At 43.2% G+C, this 18576-nt stretch overlaps 1 protein-coding gene across 3 annotated transcripts in view; it reads right to left on the reverse strand.

Moving 5' to 3' along the window:
* The window catches only part of LOC133258395 (phospholipid-transporting ATPase IB), a 492425-nt gene that overhangs the window by 442955 nt on the left and 30894 nt on the right, over window positions 1-18576 (reverse strand). The window contains exon 1 of one of the 3 annotated variants that reach the window (XM_061434935.1): window positions 14166-14268. The exons of the other annotated variants lie outside the window; for them this stretch is intronic. The gene's annotated coding sequence lies outside the window, so the exon portion shown is untranslated. Of the gene's footprint in view, window positions 1-14165; window positions 14269-18576 lie in introns of those variants that run through there. 3 annotated transcript variants of the gene reach the window in all.

An 18576-nucleotide genomic window follows, 5' to 3' on the forward strand; every position in this document is an offset into this window, starting at 1 on the left:
CCACAGTTCAAAAGCATCAATTCTTCAGCTCTCAGCCTTCTTCACAGTCCAACTCTCACATCCATACATGACCACAGGAAAAACCATAGCCTTGACTAGACGAACCTTTGTTGGCAAAGTAATCTCTCTGCTTTTGAATATGCTATCTAGGTTGGTCATATCTTTCCTTCCAAGGAGTAAGCGTCTTTTCATTTCATGGCTGCAGTCACCATCTGCAGTGATTTTGGAGCCCCCCAAAATAAAGTCTGACACTGTTTCCACTGTTTCCCCATCTATTTCCCATGAAGTGATGGGACCAGATGCCATGATCTTAGTTTTCTGAATGTTGAGCTTTAAGCCAACTTTTTCACTCTCCTCTTTCACTTTCATCAAGAGGCTTTTTAGTTCCTCTACACTTTCTGCCATAAGGGTGGTATCATCTGCATATCTAAAGTTATTGATATTTCTCCCGGCAATCTTGATTCCAGCTTGTGTTTCTTCCAGTCCAGTGTTTCTCATGATGTACTCTGCATAGAAGTTAAATAAGCAGGGTGACAATATACAGCCTTGACGTACTCCTTTTCCTATTTGGAACCAGTCTGTTGTTCCATGTCCAGTTCTAACTGTTGCTTCCTGACCTGCATACAAATTTCTCAAGAGGCAGATCAGGTGCTCTGGTATTCCCATCTCTTTCAGAATAAGTGACAAATGAAAAGATGTATATAGGAAATCCTGTAACAACCATCAAAAAATATCTAAAATACACAATTAATATTTTTTAAGTGATAAAAGAGGAAAGTAAGGAACAAAGAAGGGATTGGACAAATAAAAAACAAAGACAATTTAAACCCAACCACATTGATAACTATGTTAATTATAAATAGTCCAAGTACTCTATTAAACTTTCATACCGAATTAAAAAGATCGAACTATAGTCAATCTATAAGAAATCCATCTTAAATATAAAACAGATAGGATAAATGAAAAGAGATGCCAAGGAGAATAACAAAATGAGGCTGGAGTTTAACAGCACTGAAGGAGGAAACAGAACGGGCTCTATCTTGAAAGCAGGATTCCATCTTGGGCCAGACTGTGGACTTTGAGCTATATGCCCAGTATCTATGGAAACAATATACCAACTGGAAAACCAAGCCCCCAGAAGGAAGAGCCCCAGGGCTCTCCATCACCTAAAAGAATACCCTAATTATCTGTGTAACCGAAAAGTCATACATTCTATTGTGCTTATTGGGGTATGACCACAAACCTATTGATAATTGTCCACTGTTAACTACCTAGGCTTAAGGCATATGAATCACGGGTTAACTTTGATTTTATCTTTCTTTTTCCTTTGTTCAGACTCCTTTCAGGGAATTTGGGGAGGTGGGTTTAGGTACCTATATAGTGAAGTGAAAGTGAAGTCATTCAGTCGTGTCCAACTCTTTGCGACCCCGTGGACTGTAGCCTACCACACTCCTCCATCCGTGGGATTTTCCAAGCAAGAGTACTGGAGTGGGGTGCCATTTCCTTTTCCAGAGCATCTTCCCAACCCAGGAATCTAACCCAGGTCTCCCGCATTGTAGGCAGACACTTAACTGTCTGAGCCACCAGGAAAGTCATTGGGATATATAAGGTTTTCACAAAAACTGGTCAGGGTCCTTGGCTAAGAGGAGACTCTGCCCTGGCCCCACCGGTGTAATGAACTGCACTCCACTATCTGCATTGTCCTTCTGAGGGAGTTTGTTTCCCGGAACGCATGGTTACAACAGCACCAGGCAAAAGGAGATTTTACAGCAATTTTACTGGGGTAAAAGGCATCTCTCAGAAAGACAAAGGACTCAACTCACCAAGAAGACTTAACACTAAATATTTACACCTCTATTCAAACCTATATGAACGAAAACTAACAGACTTATATGTAGAAACAGCCAAAGCCACAAGTATACTTGGAGGCTTGAATATGTCTCAGCAGTTGATACATCAAGGAGAAAGAGAAGTCAATAGTGAAACAAGCAACCACGCAGCAATCTGAATATCATTATAAGGCAACTTGACACAGCTGGCACTTCCAGAACACTCCACCCAACAGAAGCATATGGCGGACCATTCAACAAGGTAAACCACATTTATACTATAAAGTCTCAACTCCTTTAAAAGGGCTGAAATTACACAAAACATGTTCTCTGACCACAATTAGAAATCAATAATGAGAAGCTCTTTGAAAATTTCCAAATATTTGAAAATTAAAACACACTTCTCAACTGTAGGGCAAATGAAGAAATGAAAAGGAAAATCAGGAAGTATGTCAAACTGAATAAAAATAAAACAAGAGAAAGACAAATATATGTGATTTCATTTATACGTGGAATCGAAAAAAGCAAATGAACAAACATAACAAAACAGAAACAGTTATATGTACAGAGAACAAACATGAGATTGCCAGAGGGGAGGAAGGTGGAGGGAGCAGGGAAATATGTAGGAGAGATTAAAAGCTACAAACTTCCAGCATGACTCTCGGGGATGAAGTGTACAGCCCGGAGAACAGAGTCAATAATACTGCAATAGCTTTGTGCAGCCACAAACGGTGACTAGATTTATCATGATGAGCATTTTCAGATGCGCAGAAAAATCGAAGCACTATGTCATGCCTCTGAAACTAGCAATGCTGTAGGTCAATTATACTTCAATTTTTAAAAAAGAAAAAAGCTTATAATTGAAAGCTCACAAAGGAAAGGTGAGGGGGCAAACCAGGGAAGTTATGCTCAAGAGTATAAGCAGAGAGAGGACAAAGGTTTGAAGTCCAAGTTAATCTACCTGCTCTCAAATTATTATCCCCCTTTGCTGTGGCAAACAGAACATATTCTCTTTTAACATTAAGCAGAAACAGAGTTTTAAAAAAGTTCAGGCAGCATCAAGGTGGTGCGAATCATTCCTCTTTTCTCTCTCTGTTATTTACAACTAATCAGACATCCATGTGTGTGCTAGGTCATATGCAACTCTTTGTAACCCCATGGACTGTAGCCCACCAGGCTCCTCTGTCCATGGGATTTCTCCAGGAAAGAATACAGGAGTGGGTTGCCATTTCCTTTTCCAGGGCATCTTCCCAACCCAAAGATTGAAAACCACATTGGGGAGATGTCTCCTGCATTGGCAGGTTGAGTCTATGGCAGATTGAATCTTTGGCAGGTTAAGTCTCTACCACTGAGCTATCTGGGAAGCCCATGGATATCCGTAACTGGGAAAATAGTGCCTCAGCCATTTCTTTCCAAAACTAGTAATAAATCCACCATATGACCCAGCAATCTCACTACTAGGCATATGCTCTGAGAAAACCATAATTCAAAAAGACACCTGTACCCCAATGTTCACTGCAGCACTGTTTACAGTAGCCAGGACACGGAAGCAACCTAGATATCCATCAACAGATGAAAGGATAAAAAAGATGTGGCACAAATATACAATGGAATATTAGTCAGCCATAAAAAGGAACAGATATGAGTCAGTTCTAGTGAGGTGGATGAACCCTGAGTCTGCTATACAGAGTGAAGTCAGAAAGAGAAATACAAATGTTATTTATTAATGCATATATGTGGATCTAGAAAGTGGTACTGATGAATCTGTTTGCAGGGCATGAACAGAGATGCAGACACAGGGAACAGACTTGTGGACACAGAGCGGGAAGGAGAGGGTGGGACAAATTGGGAGAGAAGCACTGATCTCCATACACTTCCATGTGTAAAACCGATAGCTAGTGGGAAGTTGCTGGATAACACAGGAAGCTCAACCCGGAGCTCTGTGACAATCTAGAGGGGTGGGATGGCATCGGGGGGTGGGAGGCTTAAGACGGAGGGAATCTGCGTATGCTTATGGCTGACTCACATTATTGCGTGGCAGAATCTAACACAACATTGTAAAGCAATAATCCTCCAATATAAAAATTTTTTTTTGAAAAAGCATCTCTGCTTAGTAGCCCAGGACACTGAGAGATGCACCAATCTGCGCCCCTGAGAGTGGTGGACTGGACCTCGGAAGAGGCCGCAGGGCACGGGGACTGGACATGGGGCCATCGGGGGCAGAGGAGACTGTCCACCTGGTGGCAGATGAGCACAACCATTGGCAGAGGCGGCGGAGGGTGGAGGTGGTCCTGCCAGGACCGGCTGCTCTCTGAGGACGGGCCCCAGCGACCAGGGGAGGGAAAGGGACGGGAGGTGGTGGACTGGACGAAGAACCCTGAGGAGAGTGTCCCCTGCTGTCTGTCCCAGTAGGCAAGAGCACCACCACTGACCTCTGGGATCCCCCCGCCAGTCAAGGATCCCCTTACCAGGTGTGGGCGCACCCAAGGGCACAGATACACCTCACCCCACTCTGCCCCCACCCTTTGTTTCTCTGTGTCTGTTCTTAACGTGCCCACTCTCAACCTTACTGGTGAGTCAGCTCAGAGAAACCAAAAACTCGTGCTGTAACACCACCTCCGGGAAAACAAGAAGACTCCTAACTAGCAAACTGTTGAACTATTAGAATCAAAGTAAGTGAAGAATAGTCTAAATTAGGAAGGTATCCAAGACGTCAAGTGCGGCAGCAGGGGCACTTTCCACCAGGCACTATGAAAAATCATGATAGTACAGCATCACAAAAAAAGAAAGTGACAATTTTCCAGCAACTAAACCCAAAGACATGGAATATTGCGATCTAACTGAAAGAATTCACAACAGCTGTTAGGAAGAAATTCAGTGAGCTACAGGAAAATTCAGAAATGCAGTTCAGTGAGCTCAAGAATAAAGTTAACAAGGAGTTCAATACTGACCAATGAAACAGAATAGGAAGCCCTGAATTAAATCACGGCATTTACAGTCAACTAACATTCAACAAGGGAGCCAAGAATACCCAATGGGGAAAGGACAGTCTCTGCAACAAAAGGTGCTGGGAAAATTAGAGAGACACATGCAGAACAATGAAACCAATAGAACCTGGCTGGTCCCCTACTGTGGACCAGGAACCCTTCCAGACATGAGAGCTACAGCAAAAACAAAACAGGCAGAAGGGTCTGCCCTCACTGTAAGGCATAGTTCGGGCCGAGGCAGAAAGAGGAAAGACAACCTCAACAGACGTAGGTTACCTTCATTCAGGTAAGGAGGGGAGACAGTCGGCCTAACGACCAGGCTGAGTGCGGAGAGGGATCAGGGAGGCTCCATATTTGTAGCGAGGCTTGTGGAAGGGATAAGGGAAACGTTAATCAGGCAGGATGTTTTGGGTATTTTTTAGTTGAGATGGCATTTGTAGTTGGGCAGGGGGTGATAAGTCTTCTGGGCAGGTGTAGGGGGTGGAAGGTTTCTGAACAGGGGGTGATAAGTTCCAAATAGATGCAACTGGCCTGGAGCATCAGGGTGGGACCTAAAGTTCTGTTTTGTTTTCTCCGGAGTTAGATGATTCAGCAAGGGCCTTTGAGACTGTTGTTTTCTTTTCTAGGCCCAAAAGACTCCTTCACTCACAATCTGGGGTAGGGGAGAGACAATAAATGAGTTATATAGTATTTTATAGGGAGAAATGTAAAATAGCAAAAAAATTTCAGTGAGTGAGGATGGAGAATGGGATGGGGAGGGAGTCTGCGTTACCATTCCAGCATTGACCCCATAAACTACTGGCTAAATCGAGTCATGATGGATACACACAATTTCATGTATTTTTTTTTTAACTGTGGTAAAAATGGTTAAGAAATATGTGCTTTAAGCATACAGGAAGTGTTAAGTACATTCACATCCTCATGTAGCCAACCTCCAGAACTCTTTCTCTTGCAAAACTGAAACTCTGTTCCCATTAAACACTGACTCCCTACCTCCCTACCCCCAGGCTCCTGGCAACCACCATTGTCCTCGGTCTCTATGAGAGTAGCCCTCCACAGCGTACCCCCCTGAACTTGCTTCATCTCCTCCAGGAGAGCAGTAGGTTTCATTTGTTACATGTAGTAACACAACCAGGAAAAAACTTCTAGTTTTGTGTGACGGATGTCAGTAAGATTCACTGTGGTGATCTGTTTGCTGCTGCTGCTGCTGCTGCTAAGTCGCTTCAGTTGTGTCTGACTCTGTGCGACCCCATACATGGCAGCCCACCAGGCACTCCCGTTCCCGGGATTCTCCAGGTAAGAACACTAGAGCGGCTTGCCATTTCCCTCTCCAATGCATGAAAGTGAAAAGTGAAAGTGAAGTCGCTCAGTCATGTCCGACTCCCAGAGACCCCATGGACTGCAGCCTACCAGGCTCCTCCATCCATGGGATTTTCCAGGCAAGAGTACAGTTAGCTGCATACAAATATCAAATCATTATGTTGTATACCCAAAACTAACATGTTATATAGGTCAATAATCTCAATTTTTAAAAGTCCAGTCTAATTACTGAAAAACATATATACGCAAAGCATGGAATTTTAGTGTTGGGTGTTTACCATAGCAGTTTTCTTGGTCATCCAATAATACTTAAAGTATATCTCAAAGAATAATTTGCATCAGGTTGCAAAAACCTGAGTCCCAAGTTATAGTTAGGATGGAGAAAAAATGAATGAGCAGATAGGCAAGGACAGCAGACCGAATGAGGAGGAGGGAGCTCCCAGACTACTTCATGGTACCTGGTGCAGCAACACCTCATCACACACGTCTGGCATAAACGACTAGAACTTCTGGACTCAAGGTCCTGACACTGTTGTTCTAATTGTACAGCAGGGATCAAAACATTTGATTGCCAAAATCACTGTATCTTAAAAAAAAAAAAAGCACTGTATCTTGACAAACAGCTTTAGAGTCTGTTCAGCTACAGTTTAACAGCTGTAATTATTACCAATTAAAAGAAGTTGCCCAGAAACTTCGAGTTCAACTCATGTTCTTTGGATTTTTATACTTCAGCAGTCATTCCATCACTGATGCCAAAACAAATTAAATACCTAACAATAACTCACCATGGTATTTAAACTAAAAGAAATAGCAAAAAACAAAAATAGATTTGTAACGCTCAACATTAAAATTACTTCCTCTCCTGCCAATCGGAAGCACAAAGTTTCGAGCTTATAATATTTCTTTCACCTGCTGAGGGGTAAAGAAACCTATTCCAAGGCCACAGAATATTATTAAATCATTTTCACGTGTAACCTCTGTCCTAAGTACTATCTAATTCAAGGTTTCACCTAAATATTTGCATTACAAAAAAGCTATTTCAAGGCTCTCAACAAATATTTTTAAAATATTTGGTTAACATTTGCAAAAATAAAAAGAATTCCCTATATCATCATCAAGGCTGTTTCAGCTTCATTTTAAGCTAAATGACACATGCTCAGTACTGAGAAGGCATAAGAATGAAGAATTGATGACTACAGACTAACCGTCTACTCAAAACCTTGCTGCTCCTCAGAGGGACCCCATGAGCCACTCCTGTGTGGGCTCCATCTCTGCTCAACAGCTGCAGATGTATTCATTACCTATAGAGCAGTATCTTCTCCAGCTGTGGGCCAGAGGCATGGCGCTCCGTCCCCTGCACGGACACATGGAGACTAAGGCGACAGTAACCGCTGATGGGTCTCTGAGTATTAGGAGAGCTCAGGGCTGATCTCATGATAATCTGGGAGAATTGTGTTACGTCCTGAAACTGTCCTGCTCTAGTTCACCTGGCAGGAAACACAACTCTCGAGCACAAGAAACTCACAGTGGGTAGTAGAGTGTCATGTGGAATTGAGGAGCGGGGGACTTTTTGATTGAAAAAAAAAAAAAAAAACCCTTTTACCTACTAAATTAGAGAAGGGGAAAAAAAGGGAGGGAAGAATACTACTCAGTGCTATTTCCTGCTGCTACAGTAAACCCTCTAAAGTCTTCCTGGCTGTACTTCCCAGTCACATCTGAGGATTGATCATAGAGTCCATGATTGAGTCACAGCGAGAGCCACACCAAGACCCAGGCTGTCCTGGCCGCCCTGGAGCACCTCCCAGCTAACCGATCTTCCTGCAAAATTCAGGCGAGTACCTCGTCACATCATTTACAAGGACGGTGCAAACAGGTGACACATGCAACCGCAGTTTCTCCCTGGCTAACCTCCTCCCGTAAAATGGCTCCTGGAGGGTGTGGAGAAAGGGGACTCACCTACACTGTTGTGGGCATGTAAACCCGTGCAGCCACCATGGAGGGTCTTTAAAAATTACAAATAGAAGTACCATCAATTCCACTCTTGGGCATATATTCAGACAAAACTATAATCCCAAAAGATACCTCACCTCCATGTTCACAGCAGCACTATTTGCAACAGCCAGGACATGGAGACAACGTAAATGCCCATCAACAGATGAACGGATAAACATGTGGCACATAGACACAACGGAATATGGTCAGCCGTGGAGAAGAATGAAACAGGGCCACTGGCAGAAACGTGGATATACCTAGAGAGTGTCATTTTAAGTCAGGAAAACACAAATATCTCATGATGTCACTTAGATGTGATGTCTAAAATAGGACACGATTGAACTTATCTATGAAGCAGAAACAGACTCACAGAGAACAGAGAACTCTCCTTCCAAGGGGGAGGAGAGCTTATGGAGGGAAGTATTGGGATTTGGGGGGTTAGCAGATGCAAACTATTATACACAGGAGGGACAAACAACAAGGTCCTACTGTAGAGCACAGGGAATTACATTCAATCAGATCAGATCAGTCGCTCAGTCATGTCCGACTCTTTGCGACCCCATGAATCGCAGCACGCCAGGCCTCCCTGTCCATCACCAACTCCCGGAGTTCACTCAGACTCACGTCCATCAAGTCAGTGATGCCATCCAGCCATCTCATCCTCTGTCGTCCCCTTCTCCTCCTGCCCCCAATCCCTCCCAGCATCAGGGTCTTTTCCAATGAGTCAACTCTTCGCTTGAGGTGGCCAAAGTACTGGAGTTTCATTCAATACTCGGTGATAAATCATAATGGAAAAGAATATTAAAAGAATATATATATGTATAACTGAATCACTTTGCTATGCAGCAGAAATTAAAACACTGCACATCAATTAAATTTCAATTAAAAATAAATAAGATGACTCTTGGATTTTAATCCTCCAGCTCCATAGACAGCAAAGATCTCTCAGCATGATGGCTTTCGGCTGACATCTAGAAAATATATAGACCTCAAACTCCACATACTGAATAAAACCATACATGGGATATGTCCTAGTTAAAACCCAAAATCAGTAGAGGGAGTTAGAATCCTGTGACATTTTTAAAGCCCGTCATGGATCAAGGATGTGCGGAGGCAGCAGCAAACATCATCCCTGAAAGTGATAGCACAAATCAGAGGCTCTTTCTTATACCAAGTGGCCAGATTGAGTCTGGAGCGCCTCACAAAGACACCGGGGACACCCACAGGAGAGCCAGCAGAGTTGTCTCCTGTAACTTCTGTCCTGAAGCATCTCCCACCTCCTGGGAAGAGGTAGCACCAGCTCCCTGGGAGGGAGACCCTGAGGCAGCCCCAGGTACATCTAATAGGGACCATTTGCAAGAACTGCCCCAGGACTGTCCCTGCCCAGCCCCGGCACGTGGTGAGCACCAGGAGGGCTGCAGGCAGGCACATCATTCCACCTTCTTCAAGGATGCTGTGGAGGCTGTGGTCCCTGATCACAGCGCCAGTTTGCTTCCCACGAGAGAAATCCCATTCTCACCTCAGTATCAGAAACAGCTCGGTGGCCCCAGGGCAGAGTCTCTCCACGACTGGACACTAATTCTCAGGACACATCACAATTCCTTTCTGCTTTTGCTGATTGAAGGCTGAGCCAAGTGTTCTCTCTCTGACCTCTGGTTTTCTTACTTCTAACCTCTGTTTTTTCTTATCGCCTATTTTCTCCCTTCTTTTAAATTGAGACACACCATGCCATATTGATGTGTGGATAAACTATGCTTCCATAAAAGAATTACAGTGAAATAAATAATTTGTCACACAGAAACAAAATCTCAGCATAAACAAGGCTGAATTTGCTACCAAAGTTTAAAGTTTAAAGCTCTCTCAGTTTAAAGCTGAGAGAGACTGTGTTTTCTAATTCATCACCTTTTTTGTAGAAAGTGAAACTCTTTCTAAAGAAATCATCCCCAAAAGTTGATAACAGTTAAAAGCTCTTACTGAAAACACAAGGTTTTTAGAGGTAGGAGTCTTCCTTAAATACTTATGGGACAGGACTTTTCTAGGTTACAAATCTCCCACCCAGAACTTCTCTCACTTCTCATCTGCTTTCAAGGTTTAATTATCCTAGGTTAAAAATCCACTAAGGATCACAGAATGCCTCAGAGTCACTCACTGATTTAAGATTTTCAGATTGTGACTCTGAAAAAATACAAATACAGCAAACCAGTGAAAGGAAAGAATTAAAACTCATTATTTCTTATTACGAGGACAGACACCAAAATGTTAGTAGTAGTTATCTTCTTTGGGCTTTAAAAACATAGATGACTTTTTTCCTTCTTTATTTCTGTTTCTGCTCTCATATTTTCAAAAATGCAAACATTTTATGATTCGAAGAAATAGGAAGGGTAGTTTACTCTTCTTTTTAATGCCTTATTAATGTTGGATTAATAAATTACCATTATCTTAAGAAATATTGTATGATATCACTTATTGGCTTCTAAAAAATACAGCAAACTAGTGACTATAACAAGAAAGAGAACAAACTCGTGGTTACCAGAGGAGAGAGGGAAGGGGAAAGGGCAATTTAGGGGCTGGGTGTATGAGCTACAGATTTATGTATCAAATAAGCTACAAGGACATATTCTACAAGGAATATAGCCAGTATTTTATAATAACTATAAATTGATTGAAGGCTTCCCTGGTAGCTCAGTTGGTAAAGAATCCACCTGCAACGCAGGAGACCCTGGTTGGATTCCTGGATCAGGAAGTTTACCTGGAGAACGGATAGGCTATCCGATCCAGTATTCTTGACTGTAGAATCCCATGGGAAGAGGAGCCCAGCAGGCTACAGTCCCTGGGGTCACAGAGAGTAGGACTCAGCTACTGAGTAACGACTGAGCTACTAAGCACATAAATAAAGTGTAACCTTTAAAATTGTGAATCACTATTGTTCACATGTAACTTATATAATATTGTACATCAACTACACTTCAATTTAAGAAACCACGATGAGGTATTACCTCACATCTGTTAGAATGGCTATTATCTAAAAAACTGGAACAGGGCTTCCTGCTGGCTCAGAAGGTTAAGAATCCACCTGCAGTGCAGGAGACCTGGGCTCAATCCCATCCCTGGATTGGGAAGATCCCCTGGAGAAGAGAATGGTTACCCACTCCAGTATTCTTGCCTGGAGAATTACATGGACAGAGGAGCCTGGTGGGCCACAATCCATGGGGTGGAAAAGAGTTGGACATGACTAAGCAACTAACATTTTCACTGGAAATAATGAGTGTTGGCAAGGGTGTGGAGAATAGGGAACCCTCTTGCATTGTTGATGGGAATGTAAATTGGTGCAGCCACAATGGAGAACAGCATAGAGATTCCTTAAAAAATTAAAAATAGAGCTACCATATGACCCAGCAATTCCACAAGTCGGCATATACCTTAAGAAAGCCATAATTCAAAAAGACACACCTACCCCAATGTTCACTGCAGCACTATTTACAATACCTAGGACATGGAAGCAACCTAAGTGCCCATAGACAGATGAGTGGGTAAGTAAGATCTGTACATTGAAGAAGTAATATACAATGGAATATTACTCGGCCATCAAAAGGAGTGAAATTGGGTCATTTGTAGTGATGTGGATGGACCTAGAGTCTGTCATACAGAGTGAAGTAAATCAGAAAGAGAAAAATAAGCATCATATATTAACACATATACATGTGTGCATGCATGCTCAGTCATGTCCAACTCTTTGAGACCCCATGGACTCTAGCCTGCAAGGTTCCTCTGTCCATGGAATTTTCCAGGCAAGAATACTGGAATGGGTTGCCATTTCCTTCTCCAGGAGATCTTTCCACCCCAGGGATCAAACCCAAGTCTCCTGCATCTTCTGCATCAGCAGGTGGATTCTTTACCACTGTACCACCTGCGAAGGCCCCAGCACATATATATGGAATCTAGAGAAATGGTAGAGATGAACCCATTTGCAGGCCAGGAACAGAGACACAGACAGAATGGACCCGTGGACATGGCAGGTAGTGGGGAAGGAGAGGGCTAGATAAACTGGGGGAGTAGGATTGACATATATACATTACCATGTGTAAACAGATATCTAGTAGGAAGCTGCTGTCTAGCACAGGGAGTTCACCTCGGTGCTCTGTAGTGACCTAGAGATGGGGAGGTGGGAGGGAGGCTCAAGAGGGAAGGCAAATATGTATACACATATCTGATTCTTTACCATCTGAACCACCAGGGAAGCTCTGGAAAAGACCCTGAAGCTGGGAAAGATTGAGGGCAGGAGGAGAAAAGGGCGACAGAGGATGAGATGATTGGATGGCATCACCGATTTAATGGACACCAACTTGGGCAAACGCTGGGACACAGTGAGGGACAGGGAAGCCTGGTGTGCTGCAGTCCATGGGGTCTCAAAGGGTCGGACACAACTGAGCAAATGAACAACAACAAATGATTCATGTTGCACAGCAGACACACAATGTTATAAAGCCTTTGTATTCCAATAATAAAATAAAATTTTAAAAAGAAACTATACTAAGTCAAAGAAGCTAGGTGCAAAAAGCCCCATATCCTAGGATTTAAAAGAAATGTCCCAACCAGGCAAATCCATGGAGACAAAGCAGGTAAGTGACTGCTAGGGGCTCAGAGGAGGGGCTGCTAAGGGGTACAAGGTTACTTTGGAGCTGATGGAAATGTTCTGGAATTAGATTGGTGATGGTCATTGGACTCTGAATGTAATAAAAACCCAGTGAATTGTACACTTTAAAAAGGTACATTTAATGCATGTGATTAAAATAAAAAGTAAAAACCATGCACTTTTCTATAAGTAATAATTTAATGAAAAGTCAAACTTGTATAAAAATGCTACAAGCATTTTTTTCTCAGAAGCATCTCCTATTAAATTAGAAGCAATCAAGCTAGAGCTTAACTGAATCTCAGATAATCTCATGTTGTCTTCTAGAGCTTGGGGGTGGTGGGGGTGGGGGTGGGGGTGGGGATCAATTCCCATTTTGTTGTGACTGCATGAGGCTTCTTCCCAAAATAAAGGTTGCATTAGAACACGTCAATTAAAATTTGTTTTAGAGAAAGCATATAAAATGAACGTCGTTGAGGTCTTCTGGCCCACTCAAAGGCTTTATCATCAAAATAGGAGATTATAGATTATATATAGGAAATACAAACGTTTATACCATGTAACTAATATGATAAGTGTTATGTGTTGTGTATTGTATGTAATACACACACAATGAATGTCTACTTTGTGAGATACATCTTAGGAAGGAAGACACACTTAAGCTGGGAGAGGCACTGATCATCAGCTCCCTCCTCCATCTCACAAGCCAGAAGAGGATGCTGCCTTGTCTTTCCTGAGATCAGAAGTCAAGGTTGCAGTCCTGCACCTGTTTTTAATCCCCTCCCAGTAATTGCTCAGTACCACTGTTTTAGGAAGGACACTACGTGATACAGAAAAATGGTGATACATTGACAAAGAGCGAAAAAAAAAAAAAAGAGATTCAAATACCCTCCAAGGGACTTCAGCTGTCTTTGTCAGCCCTGCCAGGCCGCACAGTTCAGCAGTAAACACACACCCAACCTTCATCTCGGATTTCCACGGCACCAGAGCCGGCGCATGGACGGCACCAGAGCCGGAGCATGGTGACAGACCGAACTCTATTTTTGTTTTCCTTGCCCGGCTGTGTACTGCCAGTTCTGTGCAGGCAAAAAAGTGACCATTCCTTGTGTCATTTTCAGCTGGCCATACAGTTTACTCCTCTTTTAAAAGGAGAAGAGAAACTGTAAGTTATGGAGAAACAGGTTAACAAACATAAGAATAGTCATTATGCTCCCCGACACAAACTGGGGAACACAACTCTGAAGGAACCCTAGAAACAAAATGCACTGACAAGCAAGCACCCGGGAACCACTGCAACCCCAGCCCATTAAGAGAATGATCCCTGGGAAGTTCAACCTGACCTGTGCGTTTTATGCCAACAAAAATGATCAATAAACAATCCGTAATAGGAACAGAAAATGGTCTTACTCAAACCAAATTGAAGACGAGCCCGCAAGCCTGATGCTCAGATGACTCTGAGAAATTGCTCCAGAGAAGCAGGGTTTCTTTTCAGCACAGCTTTATTTCTTATCAGAAACAAGTTAGAGAAACAATTAAAAAAAAAAATCAGCATGAGCACAGCAAGTCAGCAGGGCCTCTGCACCTGGGAAGGAAGGCTTATCATCAAAGGAGGACCAGGGAGGGAGGCATTTCATCTTTATTTTCATTTTTAAACACAGACATTCTTTACTTCTGGTCAATGTGCCCTTTTCTTTAGTAATTAAAGCGTTTGATAGGCCACAAGCCAGTTGTTTCACTTAGCATAAAAATCAAGTTAATGTGTAAGCCAGAATGACTTCCCCAGACCTCAGTATGTGAGCATTTCTTTTATCGGTGGTCATTTCTTAAAAAACATGAGGCCTCTGTCCCTTTAGAGTTTTCTCACACTTTACACAATAGACACAATCCGAGCTATTTCGCGATTAGACATAGAACTTGGAGCAAAGTTTTGGAAATACAGGGAAGGCACAGCTTAAACAAGATAACCCTGGAGACATTCTGTGGACCTAAGGTAAAGATAAAAGGCATTTGTACAGAGCTGGTTTTACCTATCCCAGCTAAATCTTAAAACTGAAATTCATCCTTTAACATTTGAGCTCTACTAAGATCAATGCTTCCCTTGTAGCTCAGTCAGTAAAGAATCTGCCTGCAGTGCAGGAGACCTGGGTTCGATCCCTGGATTGGGAAGACTTCCCTGGAGAAGGAAATGGCAACCCACTCCAGTATCTTTGCCTGGAAAATCTCATGGACAGAGGAGCCTGGTGGACTGCAGTCCATGGGGTCGCAAAGGGTTGTTCATGACTGAGCGACTAACACTAACTAAGATCAACAACTGTGATCATGAAAGCATGTAAACTTACAAATTCATTGTGAAGTCCATTTCAGTCATCCCATTAAGTTTTGTCTTGTACTCACAACATTGCACCTAAAGTGTGTCTAGTATTCAATGTAATAATCTTTGGTACATCCCACTTCTGAGAAAACAACTTGTAAAATGCTAACAAAAGAGACCTCCTTTCCACTGCAGCCTGGCCTTGACTCCAGCAAAACTGCCCACCCCTCTGCCCCACCACCTCACTTTATCCTGGTCTCCGATTGCTTTATTGACTATGCCAAAGCCTTTGTCTGTGTGGACTACAACTCTGGAAAATTCTTAAAGAGACGGGAATACCAGACTGCCTGACCTTTCTCTTGAGAAATCTGTATGCAGGTCAGGAAGCAACAGTTAGAACTGGACATGGAACAACAGGAAAAGGAGTACATCAAGGCTGTATATTGTCACTGTACATATTTAACTTATATGCAGAGTACATCATGAGAAACGCTGGGCTGGATGAAGCATAAACTGGAATCAAGATTGCTGGGAGAAATATCAGTAACCTCAGATATGCAGATGACACCACCCTTATGGCAGAAAGTGAAGAACTAAAAAGCCTCTTGATGAAAGTGAAAGAGGAGAGTGAAAAAGTTGGCTTAAAACTCAACATTCAGAAAACTAAGATCATGGCATCTGGTCCCATCATTTCATAGCAAATAGATGGGGAAACAGTGGAAACAGTGACAGACTTTATTTTGGCGGGCTCCAAAATCACTGCAGATGGTGACTGCAGCCATGAAATTAAAAGATGCTCACTCCTTGGAAGAAAAGTTATGACCAACCTAAACAGCATGTTAAAAAGCAGAGACATTACTTTGCCAACAAAGGTCTGTCTAGTCAAAGCTATGGTTTTTCCAGTAGTCATGTATGAACATGAGAGTTGGACTATAAAGAAAGCTGAGTACAGAAGAATTGATGCTTTTGAACTGTGGTGTTGGAGAAGACTCTTGAGAGTCTCTTGGACTGCAAGGAGATCCAACCAGTCCATCCTAAAGGAAATCATCCCTGAATATTCATTGGAAGGACTGATGCTGAAGCTGAAACTCTAATACTTTGGTCACCTGATGTGAAGAGCTGACTCATTTGAAAAGACCCTGATGCTGAGAAAGATTGAAGGCAGGAGGAGAAGGGGATGACAGAGGATGAGATGGTTGGATGGCATCACTGACTCAATGGACATGAGTTTGAGTAAACTCCAGGAGTTGGTGAAGGACAGGGAAGCCTAGCGTACTGTAGTCCATGGGGTTGCAAAGAGTTGGATACAACTGAGCAACTGAATTGAACTGAACTGATTGACACTCACCCCAGCTGGGGTCCTGCCTGAGGCAACCCGCTTCCAGGCAATTCATCCTAAAGTGGTTCTTTCCAAAGGGTCGCAAGGATGAATCCCCTTTGGCCCTCTTCCCATTCTCCAAATGAGTCAAGTTTGGAGATGCGCTCAAGCTTCAGTCTGAAGGCTGTTTCTCTGGTGGTTTTTCTGCAAACCCTTCAATAGAAAACTCCAGAATCCTGGGAGATGACTTAGTCTCTGGGCCACTGCGTGCACACACACACTCCACGAGTTATCTCTGATGATGCTTTCTAGGACTGCTCACACATCTGCATCAGTTCTTTGCTCCTATCAACTGTCAGGAGAATCCTGGCCAAGATCGCCCTTAGTCAGGACTGTTAAGAACCATAAGTGGAGAGTCAGCTACAGCTATTATCATTTATTTACATTATTTCTCATCATAGCTCCTGACTGTATTTTGCTCTTGTAGAATCTCCCATTTTAAGCTTATAAATATGTTATTATATTTATATAATATAAATATAAGTTAAATATAAGCTCCCTAAAGCAAGTGATTAAGTCTTACAATTCTCTAGAAGCCTGCACAGGACCAATGCTTGTACTAAATACACTGTGGTTGATGGAAGAAAACAAACTTCCTGATGGTTCCCATAGACTATTGTCTCTCTGAGTCACAGCTAGTCCTGCTACGGAAATTCAGAGAGCCCTGGTGAGAAGTCCCTCGGGTATCAGTTAAACTTCATGGAATTTTTGTGATTTGGATGCTGTAGGGGTCCGTGTTTCCCCCTCAGCCCTACCCCATGATGGAGGAGGATAAGATCAGTGGAGCCAGGTTACTGGCAGGGAAGGGAGGCAAGCTTACTTTTGGAGAAGGCCTGCTGCATGCCAGGCACTTTGTATGTCATTTGATTTCAACTTTACAAAATCCTGAAAGTGAAAGTCACTCAGTCGTGTCTGACCCTTTGCGACCCCATGGACTACACAGTCCATGGAATTATCCAGGCCAGCATACTGGAGTAGGTAGCCTTTTCCTTCTCCAGGGGATCTTCCCAACCCAGGAATGGAACCCCGGTCTTCTGCATTGCAGGCAGATTCTTTACCAGCTGAGCCACAAGACAAAATCCTAGCAGGGTGAATAGGGGCTTCCCAGGGACTCAGTGGTCAGGAATCTGCCTGCAATGTAGGAGCCGCAGGAGATGCAGCTTCAATTCCTGGGTCGGAAAGATCCCCTGGAATAGGAAATGGCAACCCACACCAGTATTCTTGCCTGGGAAATCCCATGGGCAGAAGAGACTGGTGGGTTACAGTCTGTGGGGTCACAAAGAGAGGGACATGACTGATGGCTAAACATGCACACACTCACGCACATACACGCACATAGAGGGTGAATACTGTTACCTCAGTTTGAATGATGAGACCACGGGGGAATCACAAAAGTTCAGCAATGTATTCAGTTCACACAAGAAGAGCTAGAAGAAGGATCTGACTCAGGATCCTTGCCCCCTTCACTCTCATATAAGGAAGGACCAAAATCAATAGCTGGGATGGAGGTGATGGCCCACATGATAATGAGGATGGGACCATACAACACACATGCTCACATGATCACGTATGAAGTGCTTTGACAGGCGTATCTGAGCCAATCCTCACACAAACCTTGTAGACAGGCACCCCGGTATTTCTGTGTGCTTCAGATGAAGGATCTACAAGTAAGAGGCTGGACCACAGCCCCGAGGGGTGCCAGCAGTTCAGTAGGATGAGAGGTCACCTCTCTAGGGTCAAGGGGCTGATGTCACTGAACACACTGTCACCTGTCCATCTCTACTTAGAACACACTGTCACCTGTCCATCTCTACTTAGAAATTTTAGTTCTGTTTCTACGGTTAATAGTGACTTGAGATCGGTTGTCCATACATTAAGTCAATCAGCATTGGATGAGCATTCATGCTGTGTCTGGCACCCTCATCGGAGACACGGTGTTTCTCAAAGTGCAGCCAATAGCCCCCTGATCAGAACAGCTATGATTCCTTGTTACGATGGAGATTCTTGGGCTCCACCCCAAACAGCGAGTCAGAAATCTCCTCTCTAAACAGACTCCTCATTTATAGCCACTGAAGTCTGAGAATTGCTGACATGGAATCATTATACAACTGAATGACAGGATGACTGGA

Source organism: Bos javanicus, chromosome 12 (assembly GCF_032452875.1).
Source record: "Bos javanicus breed banteng chromosome 12, ARS-OSU_banteng_1.0, whole genome shotgun sequence".
NCBI lineage: Eukaryota > Metazoa > Chordata > Mammalia > Artiodactyla > Bovidae > Bos > Bos javanicus.